The sequence below is a fragment of the Gracilinanus agilis genome, chromosome 2 (genome assembly GCF_016433145.1).
Source record: "Gracilinanus agilis isolate LMUSP501 chromosome 2, AgileGrace, whole genome shotgun sequence".
Classification (NCBI taxonomy): domain Eukaryota; kingdom Metazoa; phylum Chordata; class Mammalia; order Didelphimorphia; family Didelphidae; genus Gracilinanus; species Gracilinanus agilis.
The window spans coordinates 613,535,616-613,559,567 of NC_058131.1; the positions used below are offsets into that span (position 1 = coordinate 613,535,616).

General features: G+C 37.8%; 1 protein-coding gene across 3 annotated transcripts in view; it reads left to right on the forward strand.

Annotated features, from left to right (window-relative positions):
* Nucleotides 1–23,952, forward strand: part of CNNM2 (cyclin and CBS domain divalent metal cation transport mediator 2) — a 174,869-nt gene that overhangs the window by 16,126 nt on the left and 134,791 nt on the right. The gene's annotated exons all lie outside the window — the stretch shown is intronic.

The following is a 23,952-nucleotide window of genomic DNA, read 5'->3' on the forward strand; positions in this document are numbered from 1 at the left end:
AGTGGTGTTCCTTTCTCCCCTTTACCTCCAGTACTAAGCTTTGTGTTTGGTACTTTGGAGGATACAAAGATGAGTAAACAATAGAGAAAGAGAATGACAAAAGACATGAACATCACTAGAATATCAGGCAGGCATTTTGTCCTCTCTTTTCAGACACATTCTTTTTCTTACTGCTTTATAGATTCTGTATTCTGTTTTATAATTTCCTGGATTAAAAATAAAACTATCAGAGAGTTAGTTTTCTATGAAATTGCCATATTTTTCACACACTGATGTAAAGCCATGAATAAATTTGAGCAAATGAATAGTTTTGCTTTAGAATACTATATCTTAGACCAGTGATGGGCAAACTATGGCCCGTGACCAGATTGGGGGGGCACCCCCTGAAATGTTCTATCTGGCTGCATTATTCCTAATCTGACGAATACAATGAGTAGGATACAATACAATGAAACTTCCAAAGAGTTGCTTTAGAAACAGACAGACAGATGAACATTTCCTTTCCTTTGGCCCCCTCTTTAAAAAGGTTGCCCATCACTGTCTTAGTTATTTCCTTAAATTTCCAGTGTCAGTAACTAAATGTTGGCTCATTTAATTAATTAATTAATTGAAGCATTTATCTTTTGTCTTCATATCAGTTCTAAGACAGAAAAGCAGCAAGGCAATTTTTGTTAAGTGACTTGCCCAGGGTCACACAACTAGGAAGTATCTGAGGCCAGATCTGAACCCAGGACCTCTGGTCTCCAGGCCTGTCCCTCTTTCCACTGTGTTAACCACTGCCCTGGCTCATTTTATTTTAAATAAAATGAGTATAAATATATGATAAAAAGTTTGGAAGAAGAAGATAAAATGGGGACAGTAAGAGCACCTACTTCATGAAGTTCTTGTGCAGATCAAATGAGATAACATATGTAAAGCATATTGTAAACCTTTAAGTTATGTATAAATGTTTGCCATTGTTATTATTAAGAAAATAGAATGGACTGTGAAATAGAAAACATGATCTTTTGTAATTTTTTTCTTGCTACATATTGAGAAAGATTAACATTTAAAAGCTTAGATTAATCTTTTTTTGGAAATACAGATATGCTTTATTTAATAGAAAATTTAAAGAGAATCACATACTGTGTGACTCAACGGATGAATTCTTTCATTCTAGGGCAGGGGTCGGCAACCTTTTTTGGCCGTGAGAGCCATAAACACCACATTTTTTAAAATGTAATTTCGTGAGAGCGTACAGTGCTCACAGTGCGCGCTCCTGTGACAGCGCCTGAAAAAAAAATTGACTTTATGGCTCCTGCAGAAAGAGCCGTACATTGCCGATCCCTGCTCTAGAGGATAGATAGGAAGTAATCCTGGAGAGAGGCTAAGCCACTATTTTTGATGCTGTTCCTAGCTTTCCCTATTATATCTATTGTAGCTAAATTCCTGCAGTCAAATAATGACCGAGAATTCTCTTTGTTGAATAAGATAATGCTTTGGGAACCTTAAAGTGCTATATGAATGTTAGCTATTATTATTATTATGTGACTTGCCAGATTCAGTAAATGCCATTTAGATATACAAATATCCTCCTAGGAGGCCAGGCGCCATTAGCTATGGGAAAAGATCCCTTCACACAGGTACAGCCTGCCAGTCTTTTCAATAGTTGTTTGACCCAGCAGACATGGAGTTGAACCTTCGTTGCTAAACAAACAGCAGCCATGTGAGTCCTTACTTAGCTTTATGTGCTGCTATTTCCTGGTTCAAGGATACTGTACAGATGTTATCAGGCAGAGAGAATCTGGAAGGAGGCCAGTAATTTCATATAGTGGGAAAAGTGTTGTGTATATATATATTTTTAAAGGTAAAGAAATGAAGTTGGATGTAAAGATAAAGCTATTATGAAGGTTGTTGGGAATATCAGCTACATTGCTTTAGGAATTGCTATCTCTATTATCATAATAATATGTAAATTGGGCAGTTGTATTATTATTGCTATTATTAGTGACAGGTACAATGATTTGGAGATTTACATCTTGATTTTTGAACCCAAACTTGATATTGTTAGTATCGGGTATTAGTCCTGTATTAGTAACTTTTTCTCTTTAAATATATGACTTTATATATTTTGCATGATAATGTATGTATAACCCAGATTTAATTGCCTGCTAGCATGGGAGGGGGAAAGGGAGGGAGGGAGGGAGATAAGTTCAATCATATAACTTAGGAAAACTTGTATGGAAATTTGTTATTACATGTAATTGGTAAAAAAAAAATTTAAATGTATACTTTCTACCATTCTTAAGTGGTTTCATCACTTAAATGACTATTTTTTTATTCAGCTGAATATAATTGAGCTTTGTAAAACCTCAGTGGCAAAAAAATTCATTTAGTAGAAATTTGCTTTTTCAGTAACCTTTGCTAGCATACATTTACTTCATTAAATAAATATTTTTCCTGTTGTATAATAATAAACAGTTTCACTTGATGTAATGGGGGGTTGCTTTTTGAATCTTTTCAGATCCAACACATTTTGTGGATTTGGGGCACATTTACTTGTTAAAAGTTTAGGAGGGGCAGCTGGATAGCTCAGTGGATTGAGAGTCAGGCCTAGAGACAGAAGGTCCTAGGTTCAAATCTGGCCTCAGACACTTCTCAGCTGTGTGACCCTGGGCAAGTCACTTGACTCCATTGTCCACCCTTACCATTCTTTCACCAAGGAACCAATTCACAGAAGTTAAGGTTTTAAAAAACAACAACCGGCCAAACAAAAAAGTTTAGGAGTCACAAAAATAGCTTCCTTATTTCTATTGAAGGCATTACTGTCTTTGCAGTCACTCAGATTTGGAGCCATCGAGTCATCCTGGTTCTTTTACTCCCCCCTCAAACCTAATACTTGATCATTTGCCAAGTCTCCTCATATCTCCCTTCTCAGTGCCCTTTACAACCATTCTCTTTTCTTTAGTCACAAAGCCTCTACCCTAGTTTAGGCCCTTATCACTTATTACCTGGCCTATTGTAGTAGTTGCTTAATTGGTCTCTCTGCCTCTAATGTCTCTCCTCTTCAATCTATCATCCACAAGGCTGCCAAATTGATATTACAACAGCAGAAGTCTGACCAAAATCTTAATGGCTTCCAATTGCTTTTAGGATAAAAATGCAAACTACTTTGTTTGGCATTTAAAGCCCATTACAATATAACTTACATCCTTCCCATTAGATTGTGGCTTTCATTCTTTCTTCTTTTAAAAAAAACACCCTTATCTTATGTCTTAGAATCACTACTAAGTATAGATTCTAAGGCAGAAGAGTGGTAAAAGGCTAGGCAGTTGGGATAAGGGGACTTTCTCAGAGCCACACAGCTGAACTCAGAAACTCCCATCTCCAGGTATGGCTCTCTATCCACTGATACACCTAGTCATCTGGACTGGGGCTTTCTTGGTCTTCATTTATTTATTTATTTATTTATTCATTCATTTATTTATTTTGCCAATTACATATAATAACAGATTTCTACACAAGTTTTCCTAAGTTATGTGATTGAACTTCTCTCCTTCCTCCCTTTTTCCCTTCCAGTGCTGGCAGACAATTTGATCTTGTAAGTGAATAATCTTATAAAACCAAAACCCCAAAACATAAACCCAAATAAACAGTTGAAAAATCATATTCTTTCATCTGTATTCTGGCTCCAACAGTTCTTTCTCTGGAGCTGGATAGCATTCTCTATTATAAGTCCTACAGAATTGTCCTGGATCATTGTAATTGCTGAGAACGGCTAAGTCTATCACAGTTGATCATTCCACAATATTTCAGTTACTTTGTACAATGTTCTCCTAGTTCTGCATGTTTCACTCTGCATCAGCCCATGAAGATCTTTCCAGTTCTTTCTGAAATCATCCTGTTCATCTTTCCTTACAGCACAATCCATCATATACCACAATTTGTTCAGCCATTCCCCATTGATGGATATCCCTTTAATTTCCAATTCTTTGCCATCACAAAAAGGGCAACTATTAATATTTTTGTACAAGCAAGTTCTTTCTCATTTTTTTTATCTCTTTGGGATACAGACCTAGTAGTGGTGTTACTGGTTCAAAGGGTATGCATTGTCTTATAGCCCTTTGGGCACAGTTTCAAATTGTCCTCTAGAATGACTGGGGTGAGTTCACAACTCCACCAGCAATGCATTAGTGTCCCAATTTTGCCATGTTTCCTCCAACATTTATCATTTTCCTTTACTGACATATTGGCCAATCTGATAGGTGTGAGGTTGTGGCTTTTTTGAAAGCAAGGACTATCTTTTAATTTTCTTTGTATTTCCAGCACAGTGTCTTTTGCCTAAGTAGGTGTAATAAATATTGACTAATTCATGTATTTTCATTTCATAATTCACTCTCATGCATGCTATACTCCAGGCAAACTGGCCTACTTATTGTTCTCTGTCACCATCATTGCCATCACCATCATCATCATCATAAAGTTTGTATTTATATAGCACTGTAAGATTTGCAAAGTGGCTTACGTATCTTATTTCATTTGATCTTCACAATAACCCTGGGAAGGAGAGACTTTTTTTTATCCCCATTTTACAAATGAGAAAACCAAAGTTAGAGGTTAAGTGACTTTCCTAGGATCATACGGCTGTTGAAGTGTTAGAGGCAGTATTTCTGATTCCAAGTCCAGTAGTCACCAAGATTCCACCTAGTTGCCAGAACATTCCATCTCCTGCTTATTTGCCTTCACACAAGCTTTCCTTGATACCTGTCATGAGCACTTTCATTCCTTTCAAATTACTTGGCATAACTTTGTATAGCCTTCATATTTGCGCGCGCGTGTATGTGTGTGTGTGTGTGTGTGTGTGGTGTCCCCTTTAAAATGGAAGCTTCTAGAAAGCAAGGACTGTCTCATTCTTATCTTGGTTTCCCCACATCCAAATTCGTTGACAGTTTGTTAAAGATAACTGAATTGTTCCACCCTTCAGTTACTTGTTTGATAGGATTAACTTTAGTTTCCTGGTTACAGAGCTGCCAACACTTGGATATTCATTCATTGTCTGGCCATTCAGGAGAATGGGAGTATTTCATTAGCTGTTCTATATTATACTTCTGGCACATAGATAGAAGTCTTGGGCCTATTTTATTAGAGGCAGTGGCTCAAAATGTTTATTACTTTTTTGTCCTGTACTTAATAAACATTGTCAAACACAAGTATTTCCTTTCTTACAGAATAGAAAAAGAGGAGTATACATGAAACCATGAGTCTTTTATGAATAATTTACATTAAAATATATATGTATATGATCCAGCATGTTAATTATAAAGCCTTTTTGCTTGTCTGTGTCTCCTTCTGAACCTCCTCTGTTTACTTTTATGCATCATTTATTTATTTATTTAAACCCCTACCTTCCGTCTTGGAATGAGTACTCTGTATTGATTCCAAGGCAGAAGAGTGGTTAGGTCTAGTCAATGGGGGTTAAGTGACTTGCCCAGGATCACACGGCTAGGAGGTGTCTGAGGTCAGACTTGAACCTAGGAGCTCCCGTCTCTAGGCCTGGCTCTCAATCTACTGAGCCACCCAGCTGCCCCCTGCATTTTAAAGTGCTACAGGAACCCTCTTTTCTTTCTTTTTTTCTTCCTTTTTGGCATCCCTATCACTAATCTGCTTCTCCTTTCCAAAACCCTCATTCCCCTATTTAAAAAAATCTTCTTTGTAACTAATAGTCATGGTCAAAGGGAAGCATCCACATGTGATCAAGTTCAAAATGTTTATTTTAGCTTGCCCCTCTTGTCTCCTACCTCTTGACAGCAGTGTCCATACAATAAGGAGGCAAGTGTTTCCTAATGAGGACTCTAAATAAGAGTAAAATAGGACTTTAGGACTGGGTTGAATATTATAAGTGCTTTTCTTTGCTTTTAGGATAAGTAAATTCTCTGAGACTGCTGAGTTAGAAAATATCTGTTAACATCCCATCAGTTATGTCATGGGACCTAAAATGTAAAGTGAATTGAGATTCTGATTGAAAAATTACATGAGTAACAGTTATTGTTATTTGATATATGAGTAATAATTCTTTATAATTGTAGTAGTTTCTAGTTGCCTTTCAAATTGTGGAGAGGTGACATGGATGGAAGAGTTGGTCTCAAGGTCAGAATATCTGGGTATAAATCTTTGCTCTAATATTTTTTACTGGTGATGTGCCTCTTAGCAAGTCTTCTTTTTAATTCTCTGAGCCTCAGTGCTTTTCAACTGTAGCACATAAATAGGAATACTTGTAGTAGGGGTCCCACTGGAATCAATAGCCTTTTGCTACCCAGGTTCAATGAAGGGCATTTTGGCTAAAGACAATTGCAATGCAGTTTGGACCCCCATCCAGTGTGTTCCTTATTACCAGACCAAGCAGGAGCCTTAAATTAAATAGCAAAGCACATAATTGGGACAGATTAGCAAAGTAAATAACAGAGAAAATCAAGCCACAGAATCTGTACCAGATTTGTATTCTCCTTCAGATTTGCTGGCAAGGAAGGGAGCAGTCTCCCAGAAAACCTGAGTTTAGGGGTAGATTAAGCTGGAACTCTTCAGGGCTCCCCCTCCTGCACCTGGCTGGGCAGAGCTGTTTTTGGTCCTTATCTGCTCTTCTACTTGGGGTCAGTAGCAGTCATTTGCTGAAACTATTCTTTGTCACTGTCCTGTTTTTTAATTTGCTCCTTCTCCATAGAGCTGCCATTGCTATTGGCTGGTGTGAGTCATCTGTTAAAATTTAGACTCATTAACCTATTTCCTGCCTTTTGGTTAGTCAAACCTACCTTTTCCCCAGGTGACCCACAAAAGGTCTGCTGAGACTTTCTTATTTGTTGCCCATTACCCCTTATCCTCAGTTCATCCTGCTGAGTTGTTCTGAGACTGCTTGCCTTATCAACTCCTGATTGGCCTACACAGTGCAAATTGCCTCTAAGTGTCCATAAACTCCATTCTGGCCTGGGAGGAGCAGGATTATATGTAGAGACCTTTGCTCTCTCTTCCTGTGGTGACACAAAGGACCCTTATACAGTTGCTCTCCCTATTCTCATGTGGCAATGCAAATAGATCTGTATCCAGCCCCAATTTCTCTCTTGAACTCCAGTCCTCTCTCTCCAACTGCCTGCTAAACATATTCCCCTGGATGCGTTAGTATGTCCAAAATAGAGTTCATTATTTCTTCCTTCTCAACTCATCTCTCCATTAAATTTCTCAATTTTCTTCAAGGGGACCACTATCCTTCCATGTATCCAGATTTATAGCTGTGAAGTTCTACTTGACTGTCCTCTTCTTTATCTCCCCACGTTCAGTGTTACCAAGTCTTATCAGTTATCTCTCATCTCTCCCTTTCTTTTCATTTACAGCAATATCACTATAGACCAGGCTTTATTGTCTCTCATCTGATCTATTGCAGTAACTTCCTAACTGGATCTCCCCATTTATATTTTTTTTCTCTAGTCGTCCTTCATATACCCTGCCAAAGTCATCTTCCTAAGGCACAGTTGTAGCTGTTGTTCTCCTGCTCAAGAATTTTTAGTTGCCTCCTATTGCTTTTAGGAGAAAATATAAACTCTTCAGTCTGATATTTAGTCCTTAATCTGACCAGCCTTTCTGGACTTTTTGGTATTTTTTCCATTATGCATTCTGTATTCCAACTGTGCTAACTGTTCCTAGCACCTAATAGTGCCTGGCACATAGTAGGCATTTAATAAATGTTTATTGACTGACTCTGAATTCTGCATTGTGCCATATGCCACTTTCTGAGCCTTCATAAAGCTGGCCCATAGTGCCTGGAATGTCTTTTCTCTCCTCCTCTCTATACAAATGCTTAGCCTCCCTTCCTTTTCTTAGCTGTCAGCTCCTCCTAGAAGTCTTTTATGATCCACCTAGTTATCAGTGTGTTTGTGCTAATTTTGGTCTGACAGTCATCATCAAGAAAAGAGAGATTCTCCACCAGCCAGCACTTTACCATCCATACGTGGAACCATTGATTATCATAAATGGAGACATTTTTAGTACTATGGATAAGTTCACTTGCTTTGGCAGTCTAGGGATGCCTACATAGATGATGAGGTTGATGCACGTGTAACAAGAGCTCCAAAAGAAAGTGTGGGAAAGAGGAAGTATTAGGCTACACACCAAAGTGAAGGTCTACCGAGTTGTTGTGTTGAGCTCATCATTGTACATCTTTGAAATGTGGCCAATCCGCCAGTGCCATGCTAGAAAATCTAATTGCTCCATTTGAATTGTCTTAGGAAGATATAGGGTGTCGGACCCAGAGGTCTTCTCTTGAGTCAAACTGCCCAGCATTCAAACTCTACTGCAGAGAGCACAAAGCAGATGGGCTGGCCATGTGGCCAGAGGGCACATTTGCCTGGTCAGAAGAAGCAGTATAAGGTCATGCACGAGGTGTCTCTGAAGAACTCTGGTGTTGATGGTGAGGCTGGGAGCCGCGGGCACGGCAGGCCCCCAATCCAAGGAGGTGCTGCAGCCCAGAGGAAATGAGAGACGTGCGAATCTAGAGAATCCCCATCCCAAATGTTCAGATGGACTGTTGTGCCCCATCTGTGTGGAACCCCTGAGCTCATGTTGGCCTGATCAGCTGACTAACATCATGATGTCACTGGACCCCATACAGTAGGAAGACAAAAGGCACCACCAGCAACAAGTTATCAGGGTGTTATTTTATATCAGCTCACCCATGCATATGTTGCCTCTTCTCCCTCCTCCAAAAGACTACAAACTCCATGAGGCTGACTATTATTTCGTTTTTGCCTTTGTACTCCTATAACTGAGCATGGTGCCTCACAACCTAGTAGGAACTTAATAATAAATATTTGCAGAAATGAATGGAAGCAAACCGACACAGTGCCAAAATGTGAGGCTGAGGTTTTACTGGGTTTCTTTCCAGCGGAGGTAAATGCCATGTGGTTGAAGGTAGTTAATTTTTCACTCAATTTTCTATTTATTTGTTCAACAAGTATTTCTCATGGTGCTATTGTTCGCAAGGCCTTATGCGAGGCCGTTGTAGGGACTACTTAGGAGGAAGTTACAATTCTGTAGGGAAGTGAGGACACGGTACTAATTAAAAGAAAGCAGTTTGTAACAAGTGGCAAGAGTTCAAACAGAGGAGGACTTGGGGAAGGTCACAGGTGAGAGAGCTTATTTCCAGCTACAGGGAAATCAGTGATGGAAGGTTTTCATGCATGAGGTGTCATTTTCTCTGGACTTTGAAAAGGGGAGTAGCATTCCAAGAGGTGCAGTGGGAAGAGTAGAGAGAATATTCCAAGAACAGGTAATAGTAAGAATAAAAATAGAAAGGGCAGGAAGATGCCATGTATGTTTGGAGAAAGGCAAGGAATTCTGTTTGGCTGGAGCATAGATTATGTGTAGAATGGTGGTCATCTCTTCAAGTTTGCAGCTGAACCAGGGAAGACTATTGAATTTAATTTTCCTTGGTAGATATTAGGGACTTGTTGCTTAAATCTTTGCTCTTAGAGTTGGATGGCTTTTTCTCTGATTATTTTAATTTGATCTTTTGGTTGGCTTCATTTTGGTCTGGACTTCTTGTAGATGTCTTATGACCTTGGCATTTGTCTTTGATGTTAGGTGCTGATTGAAGAAAATTTGTGTTGAAGAGTACTCAGCTATACTTCAATATAATAATTTGGCAACCTATTGCAGCTCTAAAATAAATTTGTTTGGCTTTTGATCCAGGTCATCTGGCAGAATACTCATGCTTGATTTTCCTTAATAAATTCTCTGGCTCTCTTTCTCTAAAACCACCACAATCTGGGATACTAGACTATCAATTGCTTTGAAACAGAAAATTTCATAGTCACAGACCGAATGGAGGTTCATCTGTTTTTCCCTTTTTATTCCTTGGTTGAATAACCTGACATTCTTTTGGTCACACAAAAAGGAAGTCCCAGAAAGTCATTCTTTAGAGCCCAGAAAAATGAAAATGAATTTTAAATATGGTTTTGAAATAGAATTGTTTTTGGTGCACTGTTATATGAAGATTTTGAACAATAGAAGTTAGTAATACTGAATTCATTGCACTTTCTAACTTCGCAACTTACGTTAGTGTTTTTTAAGCTTATATCTATTCATTCTTTTGATTATGATAGCTATATTTCTAGTTAGTACTTAAAAATACTTTTGGATAACAGTCAGAATTCATCTTGAGCTATAGCCAATCTGAAGGCAATGGTTTGTTTTATTCTTGCTGCCAAATTTTTCACAGGTGTAATGTGAACTCAGTGAGTTCTAGACTTCCTAGTAAATAACCAAATAGGAAGTAAGTATAGTAACACAGAATGCTGCACATGATATGGGACCATGTTGATTTTTGGAAACTATTTGGTAGCCACTTTTTGGTATGAGCTTTCAAAGCTATTCTAGTTACTACTGCAAACCAGGAAACTTGAGATTGTACTTTATGATTTTTTACTAGCAGTTAATATATCTAGAGCTTGCTGAGGCTTATAGTGTACACTCCACAGCCATCTTCTGAAATCTATCAAACTATATTGCAATAGATACACACACATATACATACACATATAGCCATTCTAGCTATCCTTGGAGGATGGTAATTCAAATCTGAACAGTATGATGATGAGGATAATAATAATAATAATAATAATAATAATAATAATAAACAGTAGCTGATACTTTTTTAAGTGCTTCCAGGTTTGCAGAGTGCTTAACATATAATATCTTATTAGATCCTCATCACCTCCCTGTGAAGTAAATGCTCCAGGTGTTATTAACTCCATTTTACAGATAAGAACACAGGCTTCTATGATACAGTCACCATGCCAGGGGCAGGATTTTAACCTAGGTGTCCCTTGACTCCCAGGCCAGCCTTCTTATGCCTACACCATGTCATCTTGCCTATTGTACATGAGACTTTTTAATAAAATAGCATCCAAAAAATTAAGTAGTAAGCGAACTTTCCCCCCACCCCCCTCTGCCAAATTGCTCAGTTCCTGCTTTAAGTCATTTTGAAGATATTTTCTCTTCTGGCTGTTTTTATCTTTTAATAGTTACAGTCAGTGTATACTGATGTGGTTTTATTCATAGTGTTTTAAATTAATACATATCGGACTTTCCATATTGATTTTTATTCTATATATTATTTTAGTAACTATTATGTTAGCGAGTCATTTTCTTTTTTTGGGTCTGTCGAGCTTTTCTTTTTTGGTGGTAGTCTCCTTATCCCTTTAAAATTTACACTTAAAAACATTTTGAATAAAAAGTATATTCTAAGAAAGTTAGAGAATAAAAAGTGTACTCCCCTAAAGTTAGAGAATGTAGTTTTGGAAATAGATACCAGTACTGGGGATGGAGCTTATTGCAGAGAGAGAATCGAGGATGGAATGTTCTTTTATAATAAGTAATATTTAATGCAGAACAGTTGAAAGTCACTTAGTTCTTTAGCTGTGTTTATAATTTTGAGAAGGACTATAAGTATCTTAACCTAATTTCTTTCTCCTTTTCAGGTCATTTCCCCTCCCCATTCTTCCCCCACAAAGAAAACATACACTATAGTGAATTGGAAGTACTAGGGAGTTTTAATGATTTGAAACTGCAGTTTTCATTGAATTATTCTTTTTTTTTTAATTAGACATTTATTAATACTCGTTTTTAATCTGTTTACATACTTTCATTGAATTATTCTTAAGATGAATCAAGTAACTCATGTAACTTGGAATGAACAGCTGGGATTTTTGTCAGGTGAGGAACTGGTATTGTCTTTAGTTTCCTTTGCCAGTTTTGGTTCATTTTGTGCTTTAGTGTTTCTGATACTTCTTACAGGACAATATAGAGTCTTAACTTGAGAATGGTGCCTGGGCTTCCCCTCAGATTGCCAAAATTTAGCGGGGTCACACTTCCTTAGCTGAACCATGAGGTTGTCTACTGGCTCTTGTATTGGACTAGCACTTTGATAGACCATCTTTATGAACTGCAATGGCTGGAAATTTTAACTTGTTACTGCAGTATTAGATGTTAATTTGATAAATTTTTAGTGGCAATGGTGAATGATAGTTAAGTTGTATGAAACTTTTTAAAGGACCGAGTATACCTTTGCAGTTAATATTTTTCCTTTTCTGAATTAGTCTCTTTCCATATTTCCAAATTCATCTTCTTCTGTTTGAGCTAAGCACAAATAGTGACGTGAACAATCCTAAATGGTTCCCTGCCTGTCAACTTTGGGCAAGTTTTTACAAATGAGCCTTTATACTTAAAACTTACATTATTTGACAACATTGAATAATGTGAGGGGCTCTTATAAACATGAATTCTCAAAGTAGATAAAACCCTATTTTGTAAATGAGTAAATTGAAGCATAGAGTGGTTATAACCAGTCTGAGATCCAATAGTGAATGATTTTTGAATAGACTGTAACCCTCTTGGACAAGAATTTTGGCACCATTTCATATTTTTTTCCAGTACTAGACATAATGAAAATAAATAAAAAAGAACTGTCTATACATCTCCAGAGGTGAAAGAACTTCTTAAAAATAGAAACAAAAATTCCTTTTCCTTGACTGAATTTCTAGTTATTTGAAGACTCCTCATAACTTCCATTTTTCTCTTTCTGAGTAACTTCTCTCCTTATCCTAGCTGGAATGCACGGGAATATTAATTTAAGCCCTTTCACTTTGACTAAGTCCTTTGGATAAGGGTCAGATGGCCATCTAGTGGAAAGAAGACTCTTTAAGAATGACTTTCCTCTAGACATCCAATATCATGTTTGTTCAGTTGGCTTGTCCAAACAATTTTTCTGTGTTTTCACCAGAGTAGGATCAACTTTGCATGAAGATTAAAGCTGTTCTCCATCTGCTTTATCTGCCGTCCTTAATTAGAACCTGATGACAGAAACCAACTTTTGATTCAAGGCTGATTGTTCCCTGTGATTCCTACTATTATTGTAGAAACCTTTTATTTTTCATTAAATGCACTGATTTTGAGCATAGCAAAAGGGCAAAAAAGGGATTTTTAATTGCATTTGGGTTGCATACATATATTTTGTGTGTATAAATATACATTCTATATATATGGAGTAATCTCACATGTGGATGTGCATGCACGTATATAGGTACATATATTTACATATTTATTTTCCTCATTTCTCCTCAAAACTAATAACCAAGTTTTCTGAGTTTAATTAATTCCTGCCTAGCCCTGAACTTCCTTAAGGGCTATTGTTGATTTTTCTGGTTGTAATACTCATAGAACACTCTTAATTATTACTTTTGTTTTTCAGACTAGATTATCAACTCCATCTGGAGGAGGATCTATGTTTCATATTATTTTTCGTATACTACATCATATCTTGTGCAAAGCTTGGAGCCTCATAGCAGGTGCTCAATGAATATATGTTGATATACTATACTACAGGATATAATATATCAATAGAATATATATTGATATAATATAGGAATATTAAGTCACTAACTATAACCTCTGAACATTTCTTTCTTATTTTCCCCATCCCTTCTCTGTTTTTCTTTCATTTACTCCCTCCCCCAAACCAAATTGAATTCTGTCTTAATTCTTGCCTAGACTTGAACTTCCTTAGGGCCATTAGTGATCTCCAGGGTTGTAATATTAATAGAACATACTAATTAAATGCCATTGGCAGATTGCCCATGCCAAGTAATGCAAAAAAACAGTTTGAGTACATATTTGACTAGAAATGGAGGTGTGTTGGTCATTTGTCAATGAGAGATAACAGCATGAGTGACAAATTGGTACCTACCCCTTGAGATGAAAAGTACAATAGGAGAGCATCCAGAACAGAAGGTTTTATGTAAAAACTTGAACCAGAATTGCACAGGATGAGATGTGGAGGGACTACAGTTGCCAGATGGAAAGGAAATGTACTGATGGTCAAAGGATCATAGATTTAATACTAAAAGGGATTGTAGAGGTCACCTAGTTCTACCATCTCAATTTATAGACAAGGAAACTAAGGCTCAGAGAGGAAGTGACAGTCTTCTGCTTCCAAAGCCATCCTCCATTTGGCATCCTAGGCAATTGGTGTTCATTTATCTTCAATATATCTATTTAAAAAGAAAATATTTACTCAAGAGTGATGTTTTTTTTCCTTTCTCCACCTGGAAATTTTAATTTATTACTATAGTATTGGATGTAAAAATGATTAGCTTGTTTATTTAAAAACTCTTTTTTTTATGTTTTACATGATCATGCATGTAATGCCCAGATCAAATTGTTTACCATCTCCAGGTGATGGTGAGGGAAGGGAAAGGAGAAAATTTAGATCTTATAAGTGTGGAAAACATAGGTTGAAAATTGTCATTAGGAAAATAAAATATTTTAAAAAGATGAGAAAAAAGTGTCTTTTCCTGTACCACATGGACCCACCATGTACCAAAGATTGCATTAGTAATCTTTCCTTTCCTTCTGCTAGGCTTTTACAAATATCCCAAATTCCAATTTTGCTTTCATTGGTACAGTGATCTCCTGAGGAGGAAACTCTCTGCTAATGCAGATGTATAGCTGTTTCCCAACCTCTAGTCTTCAGAAGGTTCCTGGGGGCACTGACAAGTCCACTAGGGTGTCAGAGGCAAGACTCCAAACAATAGTTTATTTTTTCTCCTTCTTTAACTCCCCAGCCCCAATTTAAAAGAAAAAAACAACAACCAAAAATCCTTTTAACAAATATTGATAGTAAAGCACAATACAGTCTCACAATCTCTTTGTCCAAAAATGTCTATCTCATTCTGCATCTTGAATCCATCCCCTCTCTGTCAAGAGGTCAATGTGGGTCATCTTATTGGTCCTGTGGAATCATGGATCACCAGTTCATTGATCAGAAAGCTCTTCAGTCTTTCTAAGTTACTTGTCTTTACAGTATTTTTCTCGTAATACAAATTGCCCTCCTGATTCTGCTTACTTTGCTCTGTAGCATCAGTTCATGCAGGTCTTCCCTAATTCCTTTGAAACTATCCCTTTTATCATTTTTATAGCAAAATATATTCTATTACATTCATTTGCCACAGTTTGTTTGACCCTTCCTCAATTGATGGGCAACCCCTTAACTCCTAGTTCTTTGCTACTACAAAAAGAGCTGCTATAAATATTTTTGTACACATGGTTCTTTTTCCTCATTCTTTGTTCTCTTTGGGATATAGGCCTAGTAGAGTTATTTCTGGGTCAAAGGGTATGCACAGTTGGACTTTTGGGGAATAGTTCCAAATTGCTCTCCAGAATGACTGTACCAACTTACAGCTTCACCAGTAATGCATTAATGTATCTGACCTCTCACAGTCCTTCCAACAATTGTGATTTCCTTTTCTGTAAAATTTGTCAATTTGATAGGTATGAGGTGGAACCTCAGAGTTGCTTTAATTTGCATATCTCTGAGTGATTTAAACATCTTCTTATAGCTCTTGATTGGTGTCTGAGCCCCTTGTTTTACAGATGAGGAAACTTTGGCTCAGAGTTTAAGTGATTAGTCATGCAGATAGTGACTGGTAAGAGAAATGAATTCCAACTGATTCTCTATCAATCAGTCAACAAACATTTGTTCAGCATTTATTCCAGGCAACGCTGGGGATTCAAATTAAAAGAAAAAACAAAACTCCCCCAAATCCATTCCATCCCTAAGAAAGCTTCCATTCCAATAGAGGGAGGAAAGATAGCCCGAGAGGGAAAAGTGCTGGTAGCAGCAGAGAGGTCCAGGGAGAGTCCCTGTTGGACAGCCTGAAGGAAGTCAGCGACCCCAAGAGGCACAAATCAAGGAGAGCATTCCAGGAATGGGAATAGCTGCTCTAAAAGGCATGAAGACCAGCGATGGACCAGCACGGGCTCCATCAAATCGGATCAGAGAGGGTGTGGAGGAGAGTCTAGTGTGAGAAAAGGCTGCAAAGAGAGGAGGGCTATTGTACCCTTCCCGTGATTCACAGGGCCAGAGACTCGTCACTTGGTGACCAGCCTTCTGGTGGCTGGCTTTATCGTGTGCTTTCCTCACAGCATTCTTGTGCATCAGGTAATTCCAAGTATCCTATCCATTCTGTAGATGAAGAAACCGAGGCTCACTAGGGGTTAAGCCATTCAGCCTTGACCATCTAGCTCTAGGTATCAGAGCTACCATTCATCGCCGAGTCTACTGATTTCCAAGTCTAGTTTTCTTTTGGCCCTGCCACACGGCTCACCTTTTGTGCTTGTGGGAGCTCCCTCCAGACCTCCAGACCACAGGCCTTCTGTGGCCTAGGAGACTGCCCAGGTGAGGTGTTGTGGCCACAACATTTTCCGTCCTATGCCAACTTGGTGATGAGCCTTTCCAAACTTAACTAGTCCGGGCCTTCTCAGGTGACAGGAAGGAAAGCTTTCCCGCCTGCTAAGGGCTAAAAGCTTTTGTTCTCCTAGTATCACCTTTGAGACCTCCAAGCTGTTTTTACACCCTGAAAAGATATAGAAATAATCATAAAATCTCACACCTATATCCTTTTCTCTCCAAAACCACGAGTGGCAAATAATGAAAATATTATTATCCAAATTTTACAAATGAGGAAAAAGACGGAATTTATATTTTAAATATAGATAAGTATGTAAGTACATATATATAATTTTATATATCGATATATATATCATAGATAGATATATCAATATAAAAGTAATTTTTTTCTGAAATCACTAGAACTTGCACCAAGAAGCTTAGTACTAGTTTACATTGTATCTTTTAAAAAGATGTGTACTTTGGCAGTTGAAGGTAGGAGGGAATCTCTATTTAGCTTTTTGGGGAAGCAGCAAAGTCCAGTGGAAGGAACCTGGGTGTAGAAATATTATTTTTAAAGCAAGAGTGGCTAGTATATTGCTATTTTTGTGTGGGGGGAGTTGTAGTCCTTATCTCTATAGAAAACTTGCTTCATAGAGCCATATGATTAAATTATTTTACTCAGAATTCTACCTGAGATTCAGTTTAGTAAACATTAGACCTGGGTTGTCATCCTAGCTCTGCTACTAATTTTTTGGCAAGAAGGGTTAGTTCATTTGGCCAACCACTTAACCTCCCTTTTTGCCTAAATAGTTTCTTCTGTATGGAATACCTATTAATTTCTACTCTGTCTGCCTTGTGGGGGGGGGCCCACAGGAAATCCAGTGAGTTAATATTTATTGGACTTTGGAAAGTTAGAAGTACTATGCAACTAGTATTCCTACTAGGGTTAGTATCCCAATTTTTTACAGTTTAGGGAAAAAAAATATCTTGAGAATGAGCTGCTCTTCCTCTCCCCTTTCCTTCTTTAAATCAGAGTAGTTCGTATATAGGTCTAATTGTCTGAGTTTGACTTGATATACAGGTCATAAATCGGTGGCCCTCTAGCTGTTCTTGCTGTTTCTGTCTCAGGGAGCATGATCTGTCCAATGGGTTTTCTTACCTTTTTTTTCCCCTAAAGATTACATCTAGAACCTGATGTTTCTGCCAAAACTTGACTAACTAAAAGCTCCCTAATTTCCTTGCTGTCGATTTACCAATAGAAGACACCTATTTTCTTGTCTGAGTCAGTTGCTTTCTCTTTATCATTGTCTGGTCTTTCCATACTCTCTGGGAATTGCTCTGGGAGGGTTAAATTCCATCAGACTGATGAGTATTGTGATTGCAAAAGTGAATTGCATTGTCTTCTCTCCTGTAAAAAAAACACCTTGTCAACTTATAGAAACATTTTAAGAAGTGAAGAAACATCTTTAGAATTTGAAATTGACTTCAATGGCTTTGCATGAATATGTAATTTAAATCAAGGTGTTTGTAAGTTATAAAGTGCTATATAAAAGCTTGTGAAGAATTATTACTTGTGAACCATGAGTGGCCATTATATAGTTATTGTCTGGGGCAGGGAATGGTAGTCCTTATCACTATAGAAAACTTGCTTCATAAAGCCATATAATTACATTATTTTACACAGAATTCTATCTGAGATTCAGTTCAGTAAACATTTATTGGCCCCAAAGATAATAAAGACAGAGAGAAAAAGACTTACATATACAAAAGTATGGTCTAGAATTCTGGAGGCAGTTCTATTTATTGTAGTCAAGAACAGAAATTGGTGCCCATCAATCAGGGAATGGCCAAACAAATTATGGTATATAAATGTAGTGGAATATTATTGGACATGATGAAATAATAAAAAAAGATGGTTTCATAAAGGAAGAATTTATGACCAAACAAGAGATAGAGCATTATAGGGTACAAAATTTATACTTTGATTATATTAGATTAAAAAGGGTTTGTACCAACAAAACCAATGCAACCAAGGTTGGAAGGAAAGCAGAAAACTGGGGGAAATTTTTTACAGCAAATATCTCTGATAAAGGTTTCATTTCTTAAATATATAGTGAACTAAGCCAAATTTGAAATTATCCAATTGACACATAGTCATAGGGTATGAACAGGCAGTTTTCAGATGAAGAAATCATCTATAGTCATATGACAAAATGCTTTAAATCACAAAATGCTCTAAATCACTCTTGATTTAGAGAAATGCAAATTAAAACACCTCTGGGAGGACAACTTCAGACCTATTAGACTGTTCAATAAGACAAAAGGGGAAAATGATAAATGTTGGAATGGATGTGGGAAAATTGGGACTGTTGGTGGAGTTGTGATCTGATCCAATCATTCTGGAAAGCAATTTGGAACTATGCTGCGTATATTCTTTGGTTCATTAATACCACTACTAGGTCTATATCCTAAGGAGATTTTAAAAAGGGGAGAGGGAGGCCTATTTGTAGCAGCTGTTTTTTTTTATGATAGTAAAGAATTGGAATGGAGGGGATATGTATCAATTAAGGAATGGCTGAGCAAGTTGTAGTATATGATTGTAATAGAATACTATCATGCTATAAGAAATGATGAGCAAGATGATTTTGGAAAAACCTGGAAAGACTTACAAGAACTGATCAAAAGTGAAGTGAGCAGAACCCGAAGAACATCGAACACTCTAGCAGTAATATTTTTTTGATGATCAACTGTGAATGATTTGGTTATTTTTCAGCAAGACAGTGATCTAACAATCCCAGAGACTAATGATGAAAAATGCCAACAGCTTTTTTCTTCTTTTGCAGTCTTAGATTGGTTGGAGGAACTTATTACTGTTTTTCTTAGGTCTTTCTGAACATTTATTTTATTTGGTACTTTGGTTCTTCCATGACTTTTCCCATCTTACCTTGGAAGACTCTTTAACTAAAAATTACATTTTCTTTTAAATTATGCTTAGGAAAATGTTTTACAAAATAATTGAAATTAATTTTAAAATAATTATCCAAAGTCTATTGCTTCCTACTAGCTATAGTTCTGAGGATGTTTTGTAGTTTGAGTTCTTTTTTTGTGATGTTAAGTACACTGTACTAATCAAATTTATTAAAAGAGCTAAAGAATGAATTCCTTATTAGATTGAGGTGTTATTTGCATATGATAACCTGAAAATCTAAGTTTGTTGGAATTCTTGAATAAGTAATGAAAAGAAAATTCTTTCATCATCCATTTATGCTTTTTATATATTTTCATCTCTGCCATTTCAAATGGTAGTTCTATGGTTTGGAATCATTCTCTGACCATCTTTATAAAAGCTAGTCACCCCAATTTTTGTTCATATTGGTCGTGTTCAGTTTGCATCTATAGGTCAAGCTAGAAAGGTGAATAAGGAGTTTTATTCTTTACTGTCTTGTACTGAGACTACCAGTAAAAGGTTTGAGAGTCAGCTGGCTTTTAAGGTCCTGGAGGGGGCGGGGGGAGCACACTTGTTCCCTTGGAAGTGGACCTTTGTTTTTAGGGCTGAGGTATAGAAATAAATGGATTTATAGAATGTCAAACATAGTTAAGTCTACCCCCAACCCAAGGACAGCAGCTTGGATCAGTGATGGGTAAATCTGCTGTCTTTCTTCCATCTCCTTGCTTTTAACCTTGAAGAAACAGCTAAAATGGAAAGTGTTCATGAGCTACCTTCCCTTTATAGGTTTTCTGCCAAGAACAGTTTTCAGCCTCCAAGGCATTTTAATAAGAGACTCATTTAGAACTCCTGCCTGCTTTCACAATAGCCAGGGGATTAATACCTAAGGGAAACAAAGGAGTCAGGGATCTAAAATCTACTACTTCAACCTGGGCAATTCTATAGGCTACACTTTAGGTTCAGATGAACTCATTTTAGAGGGAGGATAAGAAGCAATAACATAACCCAAGCCTTCAGTTTGAAAGGAAAGGAAGCCCAGGAAGGAGGTTAGAAAAGAAAGAGTCTGATAAGATTGTAGGCAGCGGCTCAGTACAGAAGGCTCATAGCCTTTTCCTTCTTGAAGAAGAGAGGGGGACCTATGCTACTTGTAGCATCATATCTTTGTAGAGTTCACTGATGGGCCATCCGAAGTTTGCCTTTACTTTTTCTCTCTCAGCATCTCTCAAACTGTGAGCTAATGAGGCGAAGTATAAAGAACCCTGGAGAGGGAGTCTGGTGTTTTATGCCTATTCTCAGTTTCCCTTCCAGCCAGTTGAGGGATGGGCTAATTAATAGCTTCTTTGAGCCTTATTTTCCTCATGTGGAAAATGGAGAGGTTGGAGTAGTTGATTCCTAAGATCCTTCCAGACCTAAGAGCCTGTAATCTTATTAAAAACAATTTTTGAAGTAAGTTAGGAACAGGATCAGTGAGGGAATTGAGGTAGAAGTGCTCTAATTGTCCTCAGTGGAATTGAGCAATAGTTTTGGTGATTGTATTTATAATGAAAACACTTGTTTATTAAAATATGCTTTTTATCTTAAGTAGCACAAGGGAGAAGAGTTTCTCCTTTTGGGAAACCAGCCTCTTGCAGCCTGGCAGGACCAGTCTTTGAAAAGAATTTGTTTATTTGTCTTTACCAGGGCACACTTTTTCAGTGTTTCTCTTTTCACTAGGGATAATAATCTTATCTTCTGGTGCAACATTTTTATTTTCATTTTTCTCAGGAAATAAAAGTCTGAATATTTAAAAAAACCCTTATCTTCCATCTTAGAATCAATATTATGTATTGGTTCTAGGGTAGAAGAGTGGTATGGGCTAGGCAATGGGGTTAAGTCATTTGCTCTGGGATACACAGCTAGGAAATATCTGAGGCTAGAGTTGAACCCAGGACCTCATGTTTCTGGGTCTGACTATCTACTGAGCCACCCAATGGCCCCCGGCCTGAGTATTTTTGAAAGTAAAAAGGTAAGACTTATGATGAGAGGGAGGTAACATTGACATTCTAGTTAATGATAGTGACAACAGATGGGAAAGCCATCAAGTTAAGAGACTAGAAAGTGGGGAGGAAAGAAATCAATTCAGGGTCCAAGCTAGGGTAATGAGGTGAGGGGTTTTAGTCATCTGCAGAGAGAGAAAAAGAAAACATGCACCTCCTGGTATTAATCTGCCTTTAAGAAAATTGTTACATCCTTGGAGGAACAGTGGGCTTAAGGAGAAAATTGGAAGTGGAGAGGCCTTGGTGTGAATTCTAAAATGGGGAATCAAGAATGAGAAGATTCTTAAGAAGATGCTTAAAAAGATTTTGCATGGGCCAAATGATGAGATGAGAGAACTGGTCTTTGGGATCCTCCTGCCTCTGCTCCTGTAAAGTGTCTATAGGAACAACAACAACAAAAAAAAACAAAGATCTTTTTGAGTAGAAAAATTATAAGTCTTTGAGGAAAGACACTGTTATCCTCCTATCCCTGTTCCACAGCATCTCACACAGATTGTACTCTTCAGGAATTCTGGGTGATTGATAGCCTGACGATAGGATTCTTTGTATTGTCCCCCAGAAGGGGGTGGCACACATGCCCCATGATTGAGCAATGGCCCAATAGATTGTGGAATATTATTATACCATTAGAAATGACAGATATGAAAGTATGCAAAGAAATGTGGGAAAACATATAAAGTGATAAGGAGTGAAGAAAAGAGAATCTGATCAGCAAAGCCGATATTATGGCAATTGTGGAAAAATACACAGAAGAGAGTTCAGAAAAGGACGTGGAAGTGAACAGGCTGTTAGTTAACATGCACATTTTTAAAATGGAGTATAAACAATTAAATTTATGGCATGTATAATCATTTTAATTCATATTTTATTTGTATTGAAGCAATCTAAATAGAGCTTTATTTTAGGACCTAGTTGCATATTTGATTTTTGTTTTGGACACTAAGTTTAGGATAAAATTTAAAAAGTCTTTCCAAAACACTAACCCCTTGTCTTCTTTGACAAGGGTTTCCTGCTATATTCTGCCTGCCCAGGCCCCATTCTGTGGCATCGTAGGCAGTGCCTCTGTAATTCCACTTATGTTTCAAAGCTATCTGTTTTATGTCAGTCTTTCTGGAGTTACTTTCAGTCAGGCTAGGATTGGAGAGGACTGAAAAACTCGTTCATGTCAAAGTTTTTAATGACTCGATGGTGAGTTACTTTTCCTATCTGGAGGTACTTATCAAATATGATATAGGAGAAAATGCCTTAACACAAAAGAATAAGTCTCTAATAGTGGGATTCCAGGCATCGACCATTGTCTGGGGATTTCCTGAATCTCACAAATCATATTATGTAGGTTTAAAAAAAAGAAGCAAATGCTTAAGGAAATTAGCCTTCAGCTTGTGCCACTTAAAGTAGTGGGAAGATCGAGTTAAAAAAGATGGGGAGGTGAAATAACTCAAATAAAGAACAGTTGATCCAGAGAGAACAAAAGGAGGTGATTGAGAGGAATAGCAAGAGGGTAAATGAGGAGAGGAGATGGAGTGGCAGGGGTCCATCCCGGTGAAACTTGTACTGGCACGGTTATCCAGAGATGATGGAAATTTTAGGATAATGAATAGGAAGATTTAAAAATTGAGGAGAGACAGGCAGGACAAATGGATTGAGGAGCTGTCAGGGCAAGACAGGAATAGCTACTCACATTTACATCGTGTTTTACCTGCATGATTTCATTTGAGCCTCACATCCACCTTGTGACGTACAGTGGTTGTTATAATCCCTGTTTGCAGCCAAATTGAATCGGTAGATTCAAGACTGTGCTTGCCCCAGGCCTCTTGCGTTTAGCACCCTCCACCAACAGGCTGTGACTTTGCCCAAGGCCCAGGCTTCCCGTCCCATTGCCAATGCTTGGCTTCCTCTTCTGGCCCAAAGAGCCTTGCCTAGGAGGACTTGGTTCTCAAAGACTGCTCCTTCCACGGATAACTTTGTCCATAAGGAGAGAGGGATATACACGGGGACCTCAGCAACCATTGATCCACCAAGGGGGACACCCCGAGGGATGAGGGTCCTGGCACGCCCTCCCAGTGGCCTTAGCTGAGAGCTTCCCGGCTGCTTTGTAAAAGAACCTTGAGGGACAGGGCAGACGAGATTTTTCACTGTCCCATTTCCATCTCATATTGGAGAAGCCATCTTGTATCTCCCAACTAAAAATGAGCAACTCTGGACAAGCAACTGTATCAACTTACATTATCCATTTTGTAGCGACAAGGGCCCAATAACAGGTAAACAGCTGTTTTTGGAAATTCAGTGACCATTTTGGGGACATTACAGTCTTGAAGCCTAATAGTTATTTAATCTGGTCACTTCACTGTACCTGCCAAAGGTTCTGCTCAGTTTGGCCTTTGGGACACATAGGCCTTGTAGGATAATAGGGACCTAGACAGAGACTGTTGGACAGCCTGCTTCAGGAGCCTTTGAGGAATGTCAGGATGGATCCCTTCCTTCTGTGACATCCTTGACAGCTGCTAATGTAGTTTCCAACTTCTCTTCCTTTCATTGAGCCCTATTTCACATTTTGCCCCTTTGGATTTTGAAGATGGCCATCATGTTTCCACAAATCCTTTTTTCTAGGTTAAACATCTCCAATTTAAATGAATCTTTCTGTGGTTTTGGTTTCTCTCTCTCTCTCTCTCTCTCTCTCTCTCTCTCTCTCTCTCTCTCTCTCTCTCTCTCTCTCT